The sequence below is a fragment of the Silene latifolia genome, chromosome X (genome assembly GCF_048544455.1).
Source record: "Silene latifolia isolate original U9 population chromosome X, ASM4854445v1, whole genome shotgun sequence".
NCBI lineage: Eukaryota > Viridiplantae > Streptophyta > Magnoliopsida > Caryophyllales > Caryophyllaceae > Silene > Silene latifolia.
In genome coordinates this window covers 84732420-84754734 of record NC_133537.1, presented here as the reverse complement: position 1 = coordinate 84754734, position 22315 = coordinate 84732420, and positions in this window count along the sequence as shown.

Genomic DNA, 22315 nt, shown 5'->3' with positions numbered 1-22315 from the left:
CTACCATAACTTAAACACGGAAATCTTTCTTCCGCAGGAGGAAACCACTTGGGAACAGGACGCGGCGGTCTTTGCGCCTCTTCCAAGAGACGCAGCGATGGGCTGCTGCGCCTCTTCCCGAGTCCTTTCTCGCGTATTTCTCGTATCTTTTTCATATCTTTCCGAGATTCACTTCCAAAGAGTCTCCGAAACCCTAATTCCTCCACGTGATTAGTATAAATAGGAGCCTTCGCTCCTCATATTTCTCACGCGAGTGTCCGCCCTTCTCTTCTCCCTTTGCATTCTAGACCTTTGTTCTTACTTTTTGGCGTCTACGTGCTTGAACATTCGACCACGTAAGCTCGGATCCTTCTGAGTACCAGCCTCGTTTGCATGACCGACCAATTTGACCAACTCCACATCAATCAACTTAATTAATCTAATCGTTTTCCTCTTACGAGGGCACTTTCTTTGCATTCGCGTCGAGCATCACTAATCGATATCTTAGTCCTTCTCGTTTCGTCAAACATGTAAGTCTGAGGGTGTATAATCTCTCTTTTATTTATTGTTATTTACTTTTTGTACCACTATTGTAAGGTTTATGTCGAAAATACCTCATTAAAACCGATTTCTAAAACCGCGTTCAAAACCTTTTTTTACGGATTTTCAGTAGAAAAACGTCGAGAAAGGACGCAGCAACTGCTGCGCCTCTTCGAAGGAGCGCAGTTCCTGTTGCGCCTCTTCGTGAGGCTGCCGCAGTTCCATCTTCCTTTCTTCTTCCTTCGTGTCTTGACATGACACGAGGTATTCGAACGGTTCCAATTTCCCATAAAAATTGGTGGCGACTCCATACAAAAATGCAAACGCTTGTTTCTCTTTCCTCCCAAGCGCCCCCGTGGGCCCCCGCTGTCCACAGTAGCATGACCCTTATCCATGTGATTGAGCAAATGGAGCATGGTAGAGATCCATCATGGTTGGTGCTTGGGGAGATTATCCAAGCTTTGAACAAGGAAGGCTCTTGTGGAGAAGCTCCCTCTTTCGGATCCCCGAGGATCCTCCAAGTGTGGCTATTGGAGAGGCTAAGGTATGTGGAGCCTCCGGTTAATCCTTCTTCTTACTCCTTCCGTCACCTTACTATGAGGAAGAAGTTGTATCCGGATAATTTTGCTTCCACCGAGGCCTATTGGGCCGCAAGATTGGCGGAGGAGGGCGGTCCTCATATCTGTTGGGTGGTGCCGTGGTGGCACTTGAAGTCCTTCACGGGGTTGCCCGCTTCGGGTGCTAGTCCTCGTTCTTTGATGGTGGTGGGTCTGAAGGTTGTTTCCTTCATTTATCCCGAAAGGCTTATGAGGCAAATGGGGCGTCAACAGAAGGTGCCCGCTCAAGATACTCTTGTCCAAGAGAATGTTTTCCGGAACTCCGAGCTTGTGGAGTTCTTTGAAAGGTGATGGGCCACTCGGCTGCTTTGGGAGGTAACAAACCTCGTTGCCACGACATGGGTGACTCCCGCTTATGTCAAATGGTCACAAGCTCCGTCCTTGGAAGAGAGATCCAAATTTCGTAAGACGAGGTTGTTGACTTGAAGTACCGAGAGGTTGGCAAGGCCAACCGCGCCTTCTTTGAGGAGTATGTTGGTGGTGTTACCCCCGATGTGATGAGACCACCGAAGAGGAGGAGTTCCGGCCCCAAGAATATGGTGGGCCGTGCATTGGCTCGTCTTGGGTCGAATATGGGGTCTTGTGCTAGACCGGAGGCCATCGCCGTCTTAGATCCGTTGAGGATCCGCTCCGAGGAGGAAATCCATGCTAGGCGGGCCAACAAGAAGAGTAAGGGGAAGATGTACCCCGAAGGAAAAGGCAAGGGTAGAATGGAAGAGTGAAGACCTCCATTACCCACTTTATTATTATGTTGTACTATTGTTGTGAGTTTTTATTATGTTGTACTAGCTAGTTGTTGTGTGTTTTGTGCTAGTTTTATTATGTGAGGTGTGTTAGTTGACACCCTAGCTTTGACAAGTTGTAGACTCGTCGAGCTTTATTTGTTGTTGAAATTGTAATCCCTCCCATTATTAATTAAATAAGAGGATTGCCCTGTGTCGAAAATTGTGAACGCTTGTTTCTTCCATCCATTTGGTGAAGGCAATTCGATTTGAATCGTCCTAAACAATTGAACTTGGGAAAGTGGTACTTTGTGGAAAGGGAGAAAGGCTCATTTTTGTATGTTGGTGGGAAAGGGAATGGTTTTCCCTTTCTTCCTTTTTTGGGATGTTTTTTTGTATGTGGGTAATGTTTTTTTGATTGTGGGAATGGTTGTATCCTTCTTGTGAAAGAAAGGACTGCCTACGTATTCACCCGAAGAGGTGAAATCAAACCATGATCGTAGTTCGAAATATTTTGTGAATTTGAATTGGGTTTTGTGGTTGTATCCCTCAGGCATAAGAGGGACTGCCTACGTATCCACCTGAAGAGGTGAAATCAAACCATGCTCGTAGTTCAGGGGGTTTGTTATTTTAGTGCAAATGGACGTTGCCTTTGACAGATCAAAGGACATTCGTAACGGGCAAGGTGTCGTAGCTTAGACTCGATAAAACATGCAATTTCAAATCAGAACACGTTGAGGAACTTGACTTGAAAAGGGTTGAGGTCGTTGCTAGTTGTAAAACTAGGCTAGGTCATTGGTTGCTAGGGTTCAAGGGTAGTATTTCTTGAGTTGGTCTAGGTTGGTCGGGTTTGTAAAGTCCTCCCCATCTAGGTCGCTCAGTCTCACTGCGCCCCCCGAAAGTATTTTCTTGACCAGGTATGGCCCGGCCCAGTTGGGTTTGAATTTTCCCCTTGGATCGACGGGTAATGGTGCTCAAACTGATTTGAGGACCAAGTCGCCCTCCTGGATGTTTCTGGGTTTAACCTTCTTGTTGAATGCCCGTTGTATACGTCGTTGGTATAACTGGACGTTGTGCAAGGCGTTGAGTCGCTGTTCGTCTAGAAGAGTGAGTTGTTCGTACCTTCGACGGGTCCATTCCGCCTCAGGGACTTGACTCTCCAGTAGGATGCGTAGAGATGGGACCTCTAACTCCACCGGTTGAACCGCCTCCATACCGTATGCTAGGTAGAAGGGTGTGGCGCCTGTCGGTGTTCGAATGGAGGTTCGGTATCCCCAGAGTGCGAATGGGAGTTTGCTCGGCCAATCGTGGTAGTTGTCTTGCATTTTCTTGATAATGGTGACAAGAGTTTTGTTCGCTGCCTCCACCGCTCCGTTAGTTTGGGGATCGTAGGGGGATGATCGATGTCATTTGATCTTGTACTTGTCCAGCAAAGCTTGAGTTTCCGCCCGGAAGTGAGAGCCTTGATCGCTGATGATTTCATGGGGTACCCCATATCGGCAGATAATGTTGTTTTGAATGAACTTGGCCACTTGTTTGGCGGTCAAGACTGCATATGACTGTGCTTCTACCCATTTGTTAAAGTAGTCGATGGTGACAAGGACGAAGCAATGCCCCTTAGTGGCTATCGGGTTGACTTTCCCGATGATGTCGATGCCCCAGGTTGAGAAAGGCCATGGTGACGTCATGGTGTACAAAAGGGATGGTGGTATGTGTTGTATGTTGGCGAAGATTTGGCAATTGTAGCAATGTTTGACGTAGTTACGGCAATCGGCTTCCATGGTGGTCCAGTAGTAACCTAGCCGCATGATTTTCCGTGTAAGCATCATTGCACTCATGTGAGGGCCACATTCTCCGTCGTGAACCTCTCCCATGACTTTTTTGGCTTTGTGATGGTCGATGCAAAGGAGGAGAATTCCTTGGGGTGTTCTTTTGTAGAGTTGATTTTGGTTTATCACGAATTGTGATGCAAGTAAACGGATGGCTCTTTGTCCTCTTTGATCAGAGTTGGGAGGAAATTCATTTTTTATTTTGTAATTGAGGATGGCTTGGTACCAAGGTTCATCATGGCTTTCCTCGTCGTCGATAATGGCACAAATGTGAGCTGGCTCGCTCCGTCTTTCGACACATAGGGGCATTGACGTCATGTCGTCAGGTATGTTGACGAGCGCGGCAAGTTTTGCCAGGGCGTCAGCAACTTGATTTTCCTCTCGTGGCAAGTGGAAGTAGTCGACTTGGTCGAAGAACTCGGCCTCTTGATTGATCCTTGCTCGGTAGGGAACTAAGCTGTCAGATCGGATTTTCCATGATCCGGACACCTGATTGATGACGAGCGAGGAATCGCCGTGGACCCTCAATCTCTTGATGCCAAGTGTGATGGCTGCTTGTAGGCCGATGAGACATGCTTCATATTCAGCGGCATTGTTGGTGACGGCAAAGTCTAGCTTGACTGAGATCGGAACATGTTCTCCCTCTGGTGATATTAGAAGGATTCCTACCCCGAAGCCTCTCAGATTAGATGCACCATCAAAGTATAGGTCCCATGCGTAAGAGTCGGCACAAAGGATGTCTTCGTCAGGAAGTGACCATGTGTCGGTCGTTGGGTCCTCGTTGCCGGGATTCTCTGCCAGGAAATCAGCGACTGCTCTTCCCTTGATAACCTTGAGGGGTACGAACTTGAAATCAAACTCGGATAGCATCAGTGTCCATCTAGACAGCCTTCCGTTTAGTACGGGTTTCTCGAAGATGTATTTAACCGGGTCCATCTTGGAGTAGATGTGGACCGTGTAGCTGAGCATGTAATGCCGCAGCTTCTTTGTTGACCATACTAGGGCAAGGCATGTCTTTTCCAGTTGGGTATACCTCGTCTCGTACTCAATGAACTTCTTGCTGATGTAATAGATGGCCCGCTCTTCGCTACCAACTGTTTGTGCTAGCATCGCTCCCATGGTTGTGTTGGTAACAGTCAGGTATAGGGATAGAGGAATCCCCGGTTGAGGTGGCATGAGGACAGGAGGTTTGGATAGGATTTCCTTTATCCTGTCGAAGGCTTTCTGACAGTCGGCGTCCTAATCGGTGTGATCGGAGGCTCGAAGCTTTTTGAATATAGGTTCACAAATCATAGTGAGCTTGACAATGAACCGGCTGATGTATTGGACCTGACCGAGAAATCCCCGAATCTCCTTCTCGTTCCTAGGCCGAGGCATTTGTTGAAGGGCTTTGATTTTGGTTGGATCAATCTCAATGCCTCTCTTGCTGACGACATGTCCCAAGAGTTTTCCGGAGGTGACCCCGAATGCACACTTCTGAGAATTTAGTCTCATGTTATATTTCCGCAGACGAGCGAAGAATTTCCGGAGGGCGGTGATGTGGCCGTCCCGTTCTTTTGATTTGACAATCATGTCATCGACATACACCTCTACCTCCTTGTGCATCATGTCATGTAGGAGAGTAGTAGCGGTTCTCTGATAGGTTGCTCCGGCGTTGATGAGGCCGAAGGCATGATTGTGTAGCAATATGTACCCCACTGTGTAGTGAACGCAGTCTTGTGCATGTCTTCCTCAGACATTTTAATCTGGTTGTACCCAGCATACCCGTCCATGAAGGATAGGAGAGCATGCTCGGCAGTGTTGTCCACCAGAATGTCAACATGTGGCAAGGGGAAGTCGTCCTTTGGACTCGCCTTGTTCAGATCCCTAAAGTCGACGCAAACCCGAATTCTTCCGTCTTTATTTGGTACGGGCACAATGTTGGCCACCCAATCCGAGTATTCAGACACTTTGATGAACCCAGCCTTGAACTATTTGTCCACTTCTTCCTTGATTTTTAGGGCCCACTCAGGACGCATCCGGCGTAGCTTCTGCTTCACAGGTTTAGCCCCAGGTTTAATGGGTATCCGGTGCTCTGCAATTTCCCTGTCATTCCCAGGCATATCTCTGTAAGAACAGGCGAACACGTCCTTGTATTCGTGGAGGAGGTCAATGAATTGTTGTCTTTCCGAGGGGTTCAGGGTTGTCCTTATCCTAAGTTCTTGAGGTGTGTTGTCGGTTCCTACGTTAATAGGCTCGGTTTCCTCAATGATGGGGGTTCTGGTTTCCCGTTTGTCAAGTTCTTTGGCTAAGTGAGGTGGGTAGTCACTCAAGTCAAATTCCTCATAGTCATTCAGAATTGCATTGCAGTTAAATTGAGACGAGTCATAAGAAAACTTAGCGTTCACTAAGTTGACACGAGCGAAAAGCTCGGAAAAGACAGACATCACGTGGTCAGTCAGATGCGACACAACAGAGGAGGTAGCCCCTGGAACAGGCTCCGGGTTGTCACCTTTCATGGGAGTGGGGGTGACCCTAGTAGACTCAGCCACGACTTTGTGATAAAATAGTGGGAAAGGGACCTTGACTGGGACATCAGGAGTGTTAGGAGCTATGACAGACTCTGACTCAGACTCAGACTCAGATCCTTCTTCACTTCCCTCCTTGAACATAGGGCCTTCTCCAGTTGTTATCTTGAGAATGCGGCCCTGGCGATCGTTCCACTTGATGGTTTTCCTCCACCCAGGTGGCTTTCTCCGGTCGAGATCGGAGATCAAGGCGGTTGGATCAAATTGATTGTCTTACAGGGCGATGTTGATGATGTCCTCATAGTCGAGGTGTTTGACGTTATCTTCCCCAAAGAGGAGTGTGACAGCTTGTCCGTCAAGGCATGGTGACGGCTTGGACTCAGTTGATGCAGCTTCAATGTTGTCGGGGATAAAGTAGCAGTCCTGGAATACTTCCACTCCCACGTACCTAGCCTTCGCCACAGAGTCAAATATTGGTTCCGGAAAGCCGTGGTAGAGCTCGGACTCTCCCTCGGGGACAAAGTATCCGTTGAGAGTCAGGTGGTAGAGACGGAGGATAACCCCGTGCTTCTTGCGTTTTCGGACTAGGAGGTTCATCTCCCGGATATCTTCGTCAGTAGGTTCGTATCCCAGCCCGAAGGGAATGTTGGGAACCTTAGCCTGCGTCAAGGGAGGCAATGGGTCCTTTCGTGGATTGAGCGGAAAACCCGGGAAGTAACCCTGACGCATCATGATATGGTTGACCGTGAGGTTGGTGAACGGGTCGCAATCAGAGGGCGTCAATTCATCAGTTATGGCGTTTACGGCTTGGAAACCCCACATTTCATTGTCGTCCTCCTCAATGGCTTGGGAGGCTATCCCCCTTCTCATAACTGCTTTGATTGGTGAAGCGAGAATCGTGATTGTTTTCCCGTTGAAGGGGACCCTGATCTTCTGGTGGAGAGTTGAAGTGACCGCCTTGACGGCATGAATCCAGGGACGCACCAGGAGCATGTTGAAGGACGCGTCGATGTCGACCACTTGAAAACTGGTTTGTCTTTCTAGTGCTCCGGTTGCGACGGTCAAAGTGATAAGCCCATCGACCTTGCGACGAGTGCCGTCGTAGGCGCGTACTCCTTGATTCGTTGGGATCAAATCAGATTCCTTGATACCCAGCCTGTGGGCAGTTTTGAGAGGAATGACATTCATGGCGGAACCGTCATCCACGAGGACCATGGGTATATTTTCCTGGAGGCATTGTACAGTGATGTACAAGGCCAAGTTATGATTGGCTCCGAACGGAGGGATGTCCTCGTCGGAGAAGACGACCGGGTTGTTTAGATCAGGGGCGTCTCTCATCATGTGCGCCACTATTTCTTCTGGGGAAGAGGTGGAGGGCACGGTTAATTTTCCCAAGGCCGGCAGCAAGGCCTGTCGATGCTCAAAAGACGTTGCGATCAGTTGCCAAATTGAGATTTCGGCTTTCGCTTTCTGGAGCTGTTTCAGAATTGAGTTCTCGGGGGCCTTTGGTTGAGTGTCCACCTCTGGGACGATTTGGTCATTCGTTGTTGGAACGACCGTTGGATTGTTCGGATTTTGATAGGGACGTCCGGACCGGGTGAGATGTCCGATTTCTTTCGCCTGCTTCTCCTTCCCTGGGAGGATATAGACATCATCAACATCATCTCTCCATATGTCGTTAATTTCGGAGTCTCGAGGATACCTTGGAGGGGTATTCCTCGGTGGGTAGTTCTTGTGGGGAATATTTTTGCGAGGGCGATTTTTATGGGGGTGGTTATTTTGAGGGTGATTTTTGTTAGGTCTATGCCAGAATGGTCGCGGGAGCAATCCATCCTGGGGTGGGTAGTTTTGAATGCTTGGGGAAGTCTCCCTTGGGCGCGGTGTTGGGGGATTGAAGATGAGTCGACGGTAGGCGTCGTCGAGTCGGGTGATTCTTTCAGAGAGGCTGGCTATGGCCTCTTCAACTTGCTGAAACATAGTGAGCATAGTGGCAGCACTAAACACAAAACACTCCGTCTGAAGGATCCTTTTCCAAAGCATTCACCCCGTCGTCAATTGGCAGGATGAGGTGAGAGGGGTCTAGGGTCGGCTCATCATTAGAAATGGCGTGAATTCCCAAAGGATTCGTCTTGTTGTTTGGTTTAGTTGGTGGGGGTAGTGGCAAATATCCTTTCTCAATCATGTCTTGAATGAGGTGCTTGAGTTTGATGCAATTTTCGGTATCATGCCCTTTCCCTCGATGATACTGACAGTAGGCATTGGGGTTCCAGAATCAGGACTTCTTGGCGTCGGTCGGATCCGGGGTGGGTCCGATCGGTTGTAGCTTCCCTTGGTCCATGAGCCTTTTCAGGGCACTTGCATAAGTCGACCCTATGTTGGTGAACACTCTTTGGGGGCGCTCAGTTTTCTTAGCAGATGGTTCGACGAGGTTAACCTCATCAATCTTGTTTGTCTGACCGTAAGGGCGAGATCCGGTTGAGGTGGATCCACAGTAACCTCTCGCCGTGGTCTTGGCTAAGACACCCTTTCAGAGGTCGTCCTCAATACGCGTCCCCAGAACCTGCAGATCTTGAAAAGTTTTGATATTCTGATACCTCAGTAGGTTGGCATAAACCGGGCGGAGATTGTAGACAAACTTTTCCACCAGAGTTGATTCACTCGGCTTCCTGACCAATTGAGTACTCACCCTCCTCCAACGGGTTAGGAACTCAGTGAACCCCTCCTTGTCGTTTTGGGTTAACACTTCGAGAGTACGGGTATTGGCCTGGATCTCGACGTTGTCGGCATACTGTTTGGCAAACTAAACTGCGATCTCATCCCAAGTAGTAAGGTTTTTCGGATCCAAGGAGTAGTACCATTGGCGAGGAATCGGCTCCAAAGAGGATGGGAAGATCTGGGTAAAAAGCTCCTGCTTGACCCCCTTAATGGCCATGTAGTCTGTGAAAGCACGGATATGGTTGAGTGGGTCCTCCACTCCCTTGAACTTAGACACATCAGTCAGGGTGAAGTTGTCAGGTAACTGGTCCCCAACGGGTTCGAACCTTCGGTTGTTCTCAAGATGGATATTGTTACCCCGGGCTAGGAGCTGTTCTTCCAAGAGCTTGACCTCTTCTCGATTTCGATCGAGGTGGGGTATTATGTTCCCGCTTTCTTTGTTCTCCGGGCGTCGATACGGGTCTCGACGCGATCCAGGGTGACCTTAAGAGCGGTAAGCGGTCAAGCTAGGGCGATCGGTTGACATCTCTGTTGTTATCATTGTTGTTGTTGGACGAAGCTGAAGACGGGGCCATGGCTCTGAGGCAGAAAAACAGCTCACATTACAACTCAATCCGACACGGTTCCAAGACTGAACGCAGACAACACAAAGGACGATACAAAGATCAGACCCAACAAGACGGGGTGACCGTGTGTGGTCCCCCGGTGCTGACTCGGTTTATGACGTGACGGTGTTTGACCGAACCTTTGACACGAGTCCCACATGACGGCGTGAGGCCATTGGACGGGTCTCATGGTGAGACGACTCATAAGTAAAAACCCATAAGTACGTTTGCTTTGACTCAATAGACACGAGGCGGAATTGGAATGGTGGACTGAAGTTTTCGAAAATAGAAATTTTCAAAAAGATTCGTTTGTCGCTTTAATGGGTGGTTTCCGAAGATAGAGATCTCTGCAAGTCCATCAGTTGAAAGGGTTATCTTAAGTTTATTTGCAAAAGACGGTTTGAGTTTGAGTCGGCTCGGGAAAACAGTGCATTGTTTCCCAAGACGGTTTTTGAAATTCAAAATTGTATGTTTTGAAAATCGAGTTTGAAAGGTTTGAAGAGGTCTCGGGGACGGTGCATGGTCCTTGGGATCCCGAAAGTGTCTCGAGAAAAGGGCGTGTGCTTTTCTCGGGTTTTGAAAGAGCCATTGTCGACGCGAAACGGGTTAAAATCCGTGTTTAGACGCGGCGATTATAACGGCGTAAAAAGGTGATTTGAAATGGTTATACAAAACCGAGTTTGAAAATCGTCATTATGATGGCCTAGAAAGGCGTGCAACGGTCGGCGAAAGACCGAGGTTTGAAATGGCCATTATAACGGCGCGAAAAGGGTGTTTTTGAAATGGCTATACAAAACCGGGTTTGAAAATCGTCGTTACGACGGCCTAGAAAGGTGTGTTGAAATGGTTATACAAAACCGGGTTTGAAAATCGTCATTACGACGGCCTAGAAAGGCGTGCAATGGTCGGCGAAAGACCGAGGTTTGAAATGGCCATTATAACGGCGTGAAAAGGGTGTTTTTTGAAAGTTTGAAAATGACACGGAAGGACTTATGATCAGATAGCACATAAGCACTAACAGTTTCATTATATTATGCATTATGCTGACACGGGTTTTGGCTTAAAAGGGTGGGTTACACACCAAGCAATCAAACCCCGATTTGCGAGAGGGATACCAATCCAAACAAAATGTGTAAGGATGGTGCCCTAGCCTCGTGCTCGAAAGTGATGAAAGCTCTTTGACGAAACAGAAATGTGTAACGTCAATGGCATGCTTGATTCAATCGGGATTTGAAACGCGGGGATGAGAAAACTCACGCCGACGAAACGAGCCAATTGGTCGAAAAGGGTTAGGTTGTGGCCCGGACAAGGAAACACGACCGTGACCGTAATGTCAATTAATGCATTCCAACCAAGACCTCGTTCGAGTCTCACCATCTAGGGATCACAAAGACGTAAGTGTCCTAGTTTTCCCCAGCGGAGTCGCCAATCTGTGGACATAGCCACCTACACGCCAGGCCAATCTGTGGACGTATAGCGGTCTTTTTGAAAGCCACGCTCGGCGGCGTAAAGATGCTTTCGACCGGATCGTTTTAGATCGGTCGGTTTCGTCTCGGTAAGGGTCTCGAAACGATTAGAGATGTTCGGAGTCGCCACCAAGCATTTGTGGGATGCCTGGAACCCGTTCGAATTCCACTTTATACCTCGGTCAAATCGAAGCACAAAGCAGCGTTTGACATAGGTACTAAAGATAAGGAAATCATCCCTCTTTAGTATCCTATCTCTAGAATGACTCTTGTACGCCCTGGATAAGGTCGTCCACTATCCAAAGTTTCTGAGTAAGAGGTGAAGGTACGTATTGGGAAGCCCTTTAATCAGACACCCAATCCCGCCCGCGTTAGCGGCCTCTACTGATCGATCTTGGTTGGTTGAATGTAAAAGTTGATAAAACGGTTTAAATGCATGAATGCGCATCCAATAATTTAAACCTAACATGTGAGAGCTTTCTAAGTCGGTTGATTTAATCCAAGTATCAAGTATAAGATGTCGAGCTGGATTAATGGTTGATTTGCATGCAAGACGGAAATTAAACATCCATTTACCGTATTAGGTTTAGGGTGCATAACATGATCCATTTGTCTTAGTAAGGCATTTTGCATATATGGTTTTGGATAATCAAATAGTCATCTGATCCGTCCTATATCCGGGTTAACCGGAGTCGGGATCGTCCTAGACTAATGCTGAAAGGGAACAGGCCCTGTACCAGACGGCTATATGAGGCGCGAGCCAGCCGGCGGTGTAAGGGGCCTCCCTCTGATTTTGAAAATGAGAAATGGAGAGCCTGTTTAGGCGCGGGTTAGCCCACGTTTTATGTGCCGTGTTCTGACCTTTTAGAAAACGTTATAAAACGTGTTGAAAATGGGTATTTGAACCCGGTTTGATTTGAAGGGGTTGTTTAGACCGCATTTGTTGATTTGGAGAACTAGACTTGAATAATCATCATTATTTCGATAATATTCGGTGTCGGGTTCGATTTGACAAACTTGACATGAATAGTTTTGAAAATGGTTATGGACTAATTGTTTTAAGTCCATTTGAATGTTATTAGTCGATACTCGTCATCGTACCCGGGTTAAAATCCGGCATGGTATGTATAACCAAGGATGACTTTGTGTTGGTGACTAATATGTTGTTTGAAAATGTAAAGAAATGAAATAAAAGGCTTTAAAATACCTTCTAAATGTCATTAACCAAATATTATCACCGAAACACGGATTTAACCGTCATGGTATGAGGAATCAAGGATGAAAAATGCTTTATGGTTAAAAACATGTGAAATAAAATAACAATGGTTCGAAAATACTTGAAATGGTGAAAACCGATTACAAATATGAAAAATGGATTAAGGGAAATAACGAGAACAAACACGGTTGATCTCTGGTCTGAACACCCCATTTAGGCGTGGGCTAGTTGGCGACCTAAGGGGCTTCTGCCTCAGACCAAAAATCAGTTTTGGCTCGTTTATTCCATGTTTTGGTTCATGTTATGCATGTTTTAGCATGTTATAGTCATGAAACGAATGAAAACATAATAAAAGAGGATTTTTACACCCTCATACTTATATGTTTGGTTATGGCGAGTGACCGACGTAAGTGTAACAACTCGTTTGATCGGAAAAAACTCGGTTTAAAACCGTTTTGGTAAGTAAAAAGAGTGTTTTAAAAGTTTAGTGATGGTGTAGTGGTCGAAATGGTCGGTCAAGTGGTTTAATGCACGATGACGGTACCAAACAATGTGTAAGGCTCGTGTTTACGATCGGTAGGTCGTAAATACGCGTCGAGTTGTGACTTAAGAAGTCGAGTCGAGAATTTTAAGGGAGAAAAGAGGGGGCGGACACTCGCGTAACTCCCAAATGGGTGGCATTTGAGGGGTATTTATAGGGAAATGAGTGGTTGTGTGAGTTTTGAGCGACGTGGCCACTTGGGCTGCTCAAAGAGGCGCGAGCCACGTCGCGGTTCTTCGAGTTGTGTTGTCACTTTCACAACAAACGCAATCATGATTTGTTCTATCCTAGGTTTTGTAGTCACATGTTTGGTACTTGACCAACATGAATCCGGGAAAACTTAAGGTAGAAGGTTTGAAATGTTTGGTTTTTTGTGGTTGACTCGGTTTGACTCGTTGTTGGAGTCGGTATTTGAATTTTTGAGTCGGTTTTTAGTCCGGTGTCGGTTTTGACTCTAGTTAGTGTCATTGCGACCTCGTCGTCGTGCATTAAACACTCCAGGTATTTTTGAAATGTTTTATTTTCGAAATCGTTTTAAGTTTTCCGACGTAAAGTTGTACACAAACTGTCAATCAAACGTCGCGATTCCAAAACATGTTGTAGTCCGATAATCATCGGGTGTTTGTTGGAGTCTCAGCAAATACTGGGTATCTACAAGAGGCAGTTAGTTGGATAAAGGGAATGAGATCGTTTGTGCGTGGTTTAGTTTAGATTGTGAGTGAAGGAGGAGGTGAGATATAAGGGAGAGGGATGGGGGAGGAGGAGGCAAAGGAAAAATTGGAAATAGAAGGAGACTACATAGGCAAGGGAAAGAGAAGGAAGCATAAGGGAGGGGAGAGGAAGGAGGACAATGAACAAAGTAAGAGAAAAGGTGTAGACACCTCGTTTCTGCATCCCTCGCAAACCACCCAGTGATGATTGGGCCGCATGTTTGATTCGCGGAACGATTAGTGACAGTTCGTAAGTTTATCGTCAAGTGATTGCTCAAATATAAATGTCAACCTCTTAGTTGTCATCTACGTGCCGATACGGTCGTTTTGGCAGTAATTAGAGTACATTCGGAGTCCGGGTCAAAAACCGTCTCCATTTTCTGAAATCCCGAGTCAGAATGTTCTGGAATGTTCCGGATATTTCTATTTCCATATTCATCAAATTTTATCTTTTGGCAAATAATATCCCGTAATATTTAAAAGATAATCAAATTAAATCCGTCCTACCATAACTAAAACACGGAAATCTTTCTTAAGCAGGAGGAAACCTCCTGGGAACAGACGCAAGAAAGTCTTTGCGCCTCTTCCAAGAGACGCAGTGGCTGCTGCGCCTCTTCCCAGGCCCTTCTTTGCATGATTTACGTATCTTTTTTATATCTTTCCGAGATTCACTTCCAAAGAGTCTCCGAAACCCTATTCCTTCACGTGATTAGTATAAATAGGAGCCTTCGTTCCTCATATTTCTCACGCGAGTGTCCGCCCTTCTCTTCTCCCTTTGCATTCTAGACTTCGTTCTTACTAATTGGCGCCTACGTGCTTGGACTTCCGACCACGTAAGCTCGGATCTTTCCGGGTACCAGCCTCTCCGTTGCATGACCGACCAATTTGACCACTACACTCAATCAATCTAATTAATCTGTTAAATCGTTTTCCTCTTACGAGGGCACTCTTTCCTTGCATTCGCGTCGAGCATTCACTAATCGATCTTCTTAGTTCTTCTCGTTCCGTCAACATGTAAGTCTGAGGGTGTATAATTCCTTTTATTTATTGCATTTAATTATTGTATAACAATTGTAAGGTTTATGTCGAATACACCATTAAAACCGATTTCTAAAAACCGTCTTTAAAACCTTTTTGCGGATTTCCGGTGAGAGATGACGATCGAGAAAAGACGCAGCAATCGCTGCGCCTCTTTCAAAGGAGCGCAGCACTGCCGCGCCTCTTTGTGAGGTTGCCGCAGATTCTGCTTCTTTTCTTCTTCCTCCGTCCTCTCGCAATTCGTATCAAATTTATTTGTTTTGTTTGTTAAATGCGTCTTAATTCTCCGTCATAAAATCATAATAATTAGCATGTATATTGTATCATATATTTCATCATTCATTCACATGTTTAATTCATCTAATCGGACTTAAATCCCAAGTAATTCATATTTGCGGGTTTTCGCCACTAATATTCAATTCGAGTTCTAGGGATTCAATTCGTTCATGTTGAGTTTCTGGGATTCATTGTTGATATATTTTTCATCATGTTCATTGTTAATCCGCCATCAATTCATCATGTTTAGTTAATTATTCGCTTGTTTGGTTCGTTCATTAACATCGACCCTTCACATGTTTAATCTGTCTTTAATTCCGTCTTAATCATGTTTTGCCGTTTTACGACTCAATCACATGTTAAATAATCTGTAAATCACTTTCATCCGAGTACATAATTTAAATCAATCCATTAAATTAATCAATCAACATTAACAATTGCGCTTCGGCTTCACGGAGTTCGTCCTTGGAAGACGCAAACGTCTGCTGCGCCTCTTTCCAAAGGGCGCGATGTCTCTTCTTTGCTGTTCCAGGACGGCTTCTGTCCCTGAACTCCTTTTCTGCCTTGACCTGGATTAATGAGTTTGTGTATTAATTAACTAATATTCGTAATATCGCTAATTCCTGTTCGTTAATTTGTTATTTTATTCTTTTATTCCTTTTTTATCAAATCATCCGTTTTATTGGTACTTTCGACATAAATCGCCTAATCCGTTGTAATTAATGTAATTCTTTTTATTGTAGTTATATTAATTTATTGTATTCCTTTCATTTATCATTTGTATGCTTCCACATGTAATTCAATATTAAATCCTACTTCGACCATAATTGTTTGCTAATTAATTGTTCACCGACTTAGCTAATTTCACATGTTAGGATTAATCTATTGGATGTTGCATTGCATGCATATAGCCGACGATATATCAAGTACGAATAACTTCCTAATCATTAGTAGAGGCCGCTATCGAGGCGGGCGGGATTAGGTGTTCGATCAAAAGAGCTTCCTAATACGTACCCTCACCCCTTACTCCAGATCTCCGTGAGCACCCGTGTTCATTGGCATCCGCGAGAGTCATTCTAGACATAGAATGCTAAGGGTAACGATTGCTTAGTGTTCATGTCACTACTTTGTGTCTTGACATGACACGAGGTATTCGAACGGTTCCAATTTCCCATAAAAATTGGTGGCGACTCCATACAAAATGCAAACGCTTGTTTTCGAGCCCCTTCACTCCCCAAGCGCCCCCGTGGGCGGCCCGCTGTCCACAGTTTGGCGACTCATTGGGATTATACACTACGTGTAGCTAGGGTGAAACTTGAACAAGGTTAGGGAATAAGTTTGTGCAAGACAATTGTCGGTTTTCATAACTCGGTCTTCCTAGACCGTTTAATTCGGCCTTCCTAGGCCCAACCCAACCTATTCGACCAATCGTCCCGTCTAAACGGTCCTAATTCTTATTTGGGCCTAAGGATGGATAGCGGTTGACGTCATCCATACCATGGTGCTTACTCTTGTTTGTATCAAGGGCCTTCACTACTTGAGGAAATGGACTAGGAATCGGCCTTACTCTTGTTTGGCACGAGCCTCTCCACAGACTTCGGGTTTGATGGTTCGGTATGGCAACCCACCCTTTAAACCAAAACCCTTCTAAAAGCACTCAGCATCCCGTTATAATGCTTGTATAAATGTGTAAAACTCTACATGATCACCATCTCTAAACAAAACTATGACGAATTTTCAAAAATCAAAACCCAATTTCAAATCAAGAATTTCGAAATAAAGGCCTTCAATTAGCACAAAATCCGGTCAAAACTCTGTCCGTTTGTCGTGTCAAAATTCGGGCCACAAGCCCATTTCAAAACCTCACTTCGAGTCCACTCCTACAACTACACTACGGTTGGCTAGGACACACATTTTCAAAGACCTTGTCTTTCTTCAAAACTCACTCAACACAAGTGGCACACACCCACTTCACGAGTCAAAACTTTTCCTCTTTTAGCAAGTGTGATAGAATGGTCGATTGTGTTTTGATTCGTCGCCGATCTCTTACTCGCTTTCAAGATGCCTAGGTCAAGTGATGATACGAACCTCCAGCAAATTCAAGAAAGTAATGATCGAATCCTAGCCGCGCTAGCCCAAATGCAAGTTACCCAAAACCAAACCTATGACCGCCTCGAGCTCATCGAAGGCCGTATCTTTGACGTAGAGGGGAGGTTGCCTCCCATTAAAGGTGAAGTACTACAATTTTCCGATGACGAGTCTAAGGATGAGAATCCTCTCATGGGGACGACCGCAGCTGAGAAAAGGCTCCAATACCTAGAGGAGCAATTGATGTACCTTAAAGGAGATGACATTTACAGGGAGAACAATCGTAAGTATGAAGCCGTCAATTCCAAATTGCCCACTAACTTTAGCATGACGGATATCCCTAAGTTCAAGGGACATGAGAACCCTTTGAACCATATCCGTGCCTTCAAGGATTACATGTCTATCAAAGGCATCAAACCCGAGATGTTCTTAAGAATCTTTCCTTCATCTCTCGACACCATCCCAAAGCAATGGTTCTACACTTTAGATCACAAAAAGGTCGCTACTTGGGAGGACGCCGCCATCGAGTTCTCGAAACAATACGCGGATAATGCCGAAATCCAAGTCAATATGCGTACTCTAGAGGTTCTTACCCAAAATGACAAGGAAGGATTCACCGACTTCCTAAGTAGGTGGAGGAAGACTAGTACTCAACTAGTTGAACGCCCGGATGAGGCCACTCTTGTGGAGAAGTTCGTGGACAATCTCAAGCCCATATATGCCAACCATTTGAGATATCAAAACATCAAGACTTTCAAAGACTTAACCGTGTTGGGGACACGAATTGAAGATGACATCCGCAAAGGACTCTTGTCCAAAACGGTAGGTCGAGGATATCAAGGGTCCACAAGTCGTTCATACGGCTCTACTAGCAAGACCGACGAAGTTAACCTTCTCGAACCATCCAAGAAAACTAGCCCACCAAGGAAGTTCACAAACCTTGGGGATACATACTCCAATGCTCTAAAAAGGCTAATGAAGCAAGGCAAACTCCAACCCATTGGACCTACTCCCGAGCCCGAAAGGAAGTCCAAATTCGGGACGAAAATTCCTCCGTGAATACCATAGGGGTAAGGGGCACGACACCGAAAAATGCTACAAGTTGAAACACGTGCTTCAAGATATGATCGAAGATGGTCGACTTCCAATTCCACCAGGAGGTAAGCCTAATAACACTCAGAATCCTCTTGGAGTTCTAGTGATTACAAGTGATGAATCTACCTTAGATTGCTCACATCTCATTTCTCCCGCCGAGGATGAAATCCATGCAATTGAGAAAGAAAGACTCTACTCTACCATCTCCCCTACCATTTCCGACTTCATCGCCTGGGCAAGGAGTGTAGATAGACAAGTGTGGGAACTAGAAAACATGGTAACAATCTTGCGCAATCCCAATGCAACACCTAAAGAACGCGTACCATTGATCTTCTCTCAAAATGCTACTATGCAAGAAGTCATCACCGTGGTCGATAAACTAGTCGATCAAATCATACAGCTAGAAAGTGACATCATGAGGATGAGGGAACTAGCCGCGATCAATGGAGTTTGGGCCGATGACGATGAAGACGAATATCTCATTGAAAACTCTTTAGTCAAAGAAATAGTCCAAAATGGCGAAGACCAAGATGTGGATCACCTAACTCGCTCGGGTCGTCCATACCAAAGCACTACTCAAAACGGTCCCACCAATGTCATCACACCAAATGACAACGAAGACGACCCCACTGATCATTTGCTCAAGCAATTACAAAAAACCAAGGCTGATCTTTCGGTCTGGCAACTAGTGGCAAGCTCATTTCCACACCGCCAAGCTTTACTGCAAGCTTTGGCCAAATTGAATGTGGCACATAACTCTACTCCTGAAGATGTAGTCAACTTGGTCTTCCAAGAATCACCCAAACTAAGTAACCTGTTACTTTCTGGATGAAGACTTGCCACCTTTTGGCGCCAGCCACAACCTTGCTCTATACATCACCGTCATCTGTCTAAAGAAGAATGTGCCAATGACCTTGGTAGATGATGGCTCCGCGGTCAACGTCATACCCCTCAAAACGGCACACAAACTAGGCATGAGAGAGTCGGAATGGACTCCTACAAATCAAGGTGTACGTGCATATGACGGTACACGACGAAAAGTGGTAGGACTTGCTAACCTAACCATAGCAACGGGACCAATCGAACGAAAGGTTAACTTCCAAATAGTGGACATCGAAGCTTCATTCAACATACTTATGGGAAGGCCTTGGATTCATGCTTCTAAAGCGGTAACATCCACCCTTCATCAAAAGATCAAGATCCCACTAAATGGCAAAGTTGTGACAATCACTTCGTCACCCATTAAGGCCATAATCGAGAAGCAATCAAATAATCAAGTCCTTGCGGATCCCATATACGAACTTGGGGGCTTCCAAAGTGTAAATGTCATAGAAAGTGAGTTGGCACCCTTATACTATAATCCCTACTCCAACTTGGTGGTCAACCACATTCTCAAAAACCAAGGATACTTCCCTGGAATGCCTTTGAACCCAGTTCGGAAAAACACCTTCGCGCCATACAAGAAAGGCAACTCATCGAGAATACCACTTGGACTAGGGTACAAACCCACAACGAAAGAAGTTCTCGAAATGCTCGCCCAAGTCCAAAACCGCAAGTATGTAGGAGTCCAAATGAGGCCATATCTTCCTACCCTCAATGGATACTTCGTTCAAGAAGGAAGTTCAGAACTCTTTCATGGATTTCCCGAACCTTGGCATTACCTCGAGAAGAAGTTAGCCGGAATCGAGATCTTTCACGATTGCTACTTCATCCCTCCGAAACGGTTCCTACCGTCAAAACCCGTCAAGCACCTTGCTTAGACGAACAAGCTGTTAGCCTCCTGTTTGGAGAGGACCGATTTGTTAGGGCCGCACAGGATGAGATCATTACTACGATACTTCAAGACGATCGCTTCAATCCCACCGCATTGATCACGAAATCGACACCAAGCGGCGAGAAAGGGTGGAGAAAATCAATCAAATGGACCAACAGTCAAGGAAGACTCTTCAAGCTCACCACCGGAGAAGGAGAGATGTTCAAAGAAGAACCGGAAGACGGCGAATTCGAATCGAGTCGGAGTCGGAGTCGAGTCGAGTCTAGAGAAGTAATTAGAGAGTCTACTCCCATCGTCATCCCCACTCCCCTCGTTTCTCCTAGCTTATTTTCGAGTAGTCACGGTAGTTCGGAAATGCCCCAATTCTCGTCCCTTTGCCGCCACTATCCTTGGATCATTTGGCTTCTTTGTTTCAACTTTACTCAAATCTTAATATGAATAAATCGGGTTCGCTTACTCTTTGCGTTATCTTGAGTGCAATTCTGTTTATGATGATACTGAGGATGACCAAGACCCGGACTTGACCGAAATACCTCCCTACGTAGCCAAAGAAATACTACGGGAAGGGGAAGGGGGACCTGTAATTGAGGACACCGAACCCATCAATGTTGGAACCGAACTAGAACCCAAAGAACTTAGGATAGGGACTACCTTGAGCTCAACCGAAAGAACCGATTTCATAGACCTCCTAAATGAATTCAAAGACGTTTTCGCTTGGTCCTACAAAGACATGCCATGGATCGACAGGGATATCGCCGAACATAGGATTCCGATTAAGCCGGGTTTCAAACCTCAGTGAAATGAAGCTTCGACGAATGAGAACATAGTGGGCTCTAAAGATTAAGGAAGAAGTTGACAAACAATTCAAAGCCGGGTTCATCAAAGTTTCCGAGTATTCTGACTGGGTAGCTAACATAGTACTCGTGCCCAAAAAGGATGGGAGAATCCGAGTTTGTGTTGACTTTAGGGATTTGAACAAAGCAAGCCCAAAAGACGACTTCCCTCTACCTCACATCGACATATTGGTAGACAATCTTTGCACCATGCATTACTATCCTTCATGGATGGATATGCGGGTTACAACCAAATCAAAATGGCCATGGAAGACATGCATAAGACCGCGTTAAATCACCCAATGGGAACCTATTGCTATACAAGAATGCCGTTCGGATTGATCAACGCCTGAGCTACATACCAACGCACCGCGACTACACTCCTACATGACATGATGCATAAAGAAGTCGAGGTATATGTAGACGACATGATTGTCAAATCCAAGGAAAGAGAGGGACATATTGCGAACCTTCGCAAGTTCTTCGCAAGGCTACGGAAGTACAATATGAGACTCAACCCTCAAAAGTGCACATTCGGGGTGACATCCGGCAAACTTCTAGGGTACGTCGTTAGCCAACGAGGCATAGAAATAGATCCTTCCAAAATCAAAGCTCGATCGAAATGCCACAACCTCAAACGAAAAAAGAAGTCGAGGGATTCCCGGGAAAAGTGCAATACATAAGTCGATTCATATCGAAACTTACGATGATTTGCGAGCCTATCTTCAAGAAACTCAAGAAAACAGACCACACCATGTGGGACGACGATCACAAAAGGCATTCGACGTAATCAAGGAGATATTGGCTAAACCACCAATGCTCATGCCACCACAACGAGATCAACCTCTTGGTTTATATCTCACAAGAATCAAATCGCCATGGGTGCTATGCTAGCTCAAATCGTAGGAAGTGAAGAAAGAGCTATTTACTATCTAAGTAAGAAGTTCTTGGAATACGAGTGCAAATATTCACAACTCGAAAAGACATGCCTCGCTCTTGTGTGGGCAACAAAGAAGCTACGTCATTACATGCTTAGCTACTCTGTCAAGATATTCTCCAAAATGGATCCAGTCAAATACCTCTTCGAGAAACCCGTTCTCAACGGACGTCTGGCAAGATGGACCATGATGCTCTCCGAATTTGACCTCAAATATGTGCCACTGAAAGTAATAAAGGGTCGCGCCGTCGCCGAATTCTTCGCAGAAAATCCCATCAACGACGCACAAACCATAGATACTTGGTCATTTCCCGACGAGGATATACTTCAAACTGATGTAGACTCTTGGGATCTATACTTTGATGGAGCATCAAACCTAAGAGGATTTGGGATAGGAGTGTTGCTCATTTCTCCTGAAGGTGAGCATACACCGATTGCTGTCAAACTCAACTTCGAGGTGACAAACAACGCTGCAGAGTATGAAGCTTGTCTCATTGGACTACAAGCGGCAGTAAGCTTAGGTATCAAAAACCTACGAGTGCATGGGGATTCGTCACTGATCATCAACCAAGTTACGGGATCCTGGAAAATCCGAAGTGAAAGCCTTGCACCCTATCAGGCCAGGATAGACCAAGTGGCTCAATTCTTTGATCATGTAACCTACTTACACCTACCTCGAGAGGAAAATCAATTTGCAGACGCTCTTGCGAAACTTGCATCTTTGATAAACATGCCAGATTACATGATGGAAATGCCTTTGTGTATTGAACGACGGTCGGAGCCAGCGTATGTCCATCAAGTTACCGATGAAGAAGAAATCGCACAAG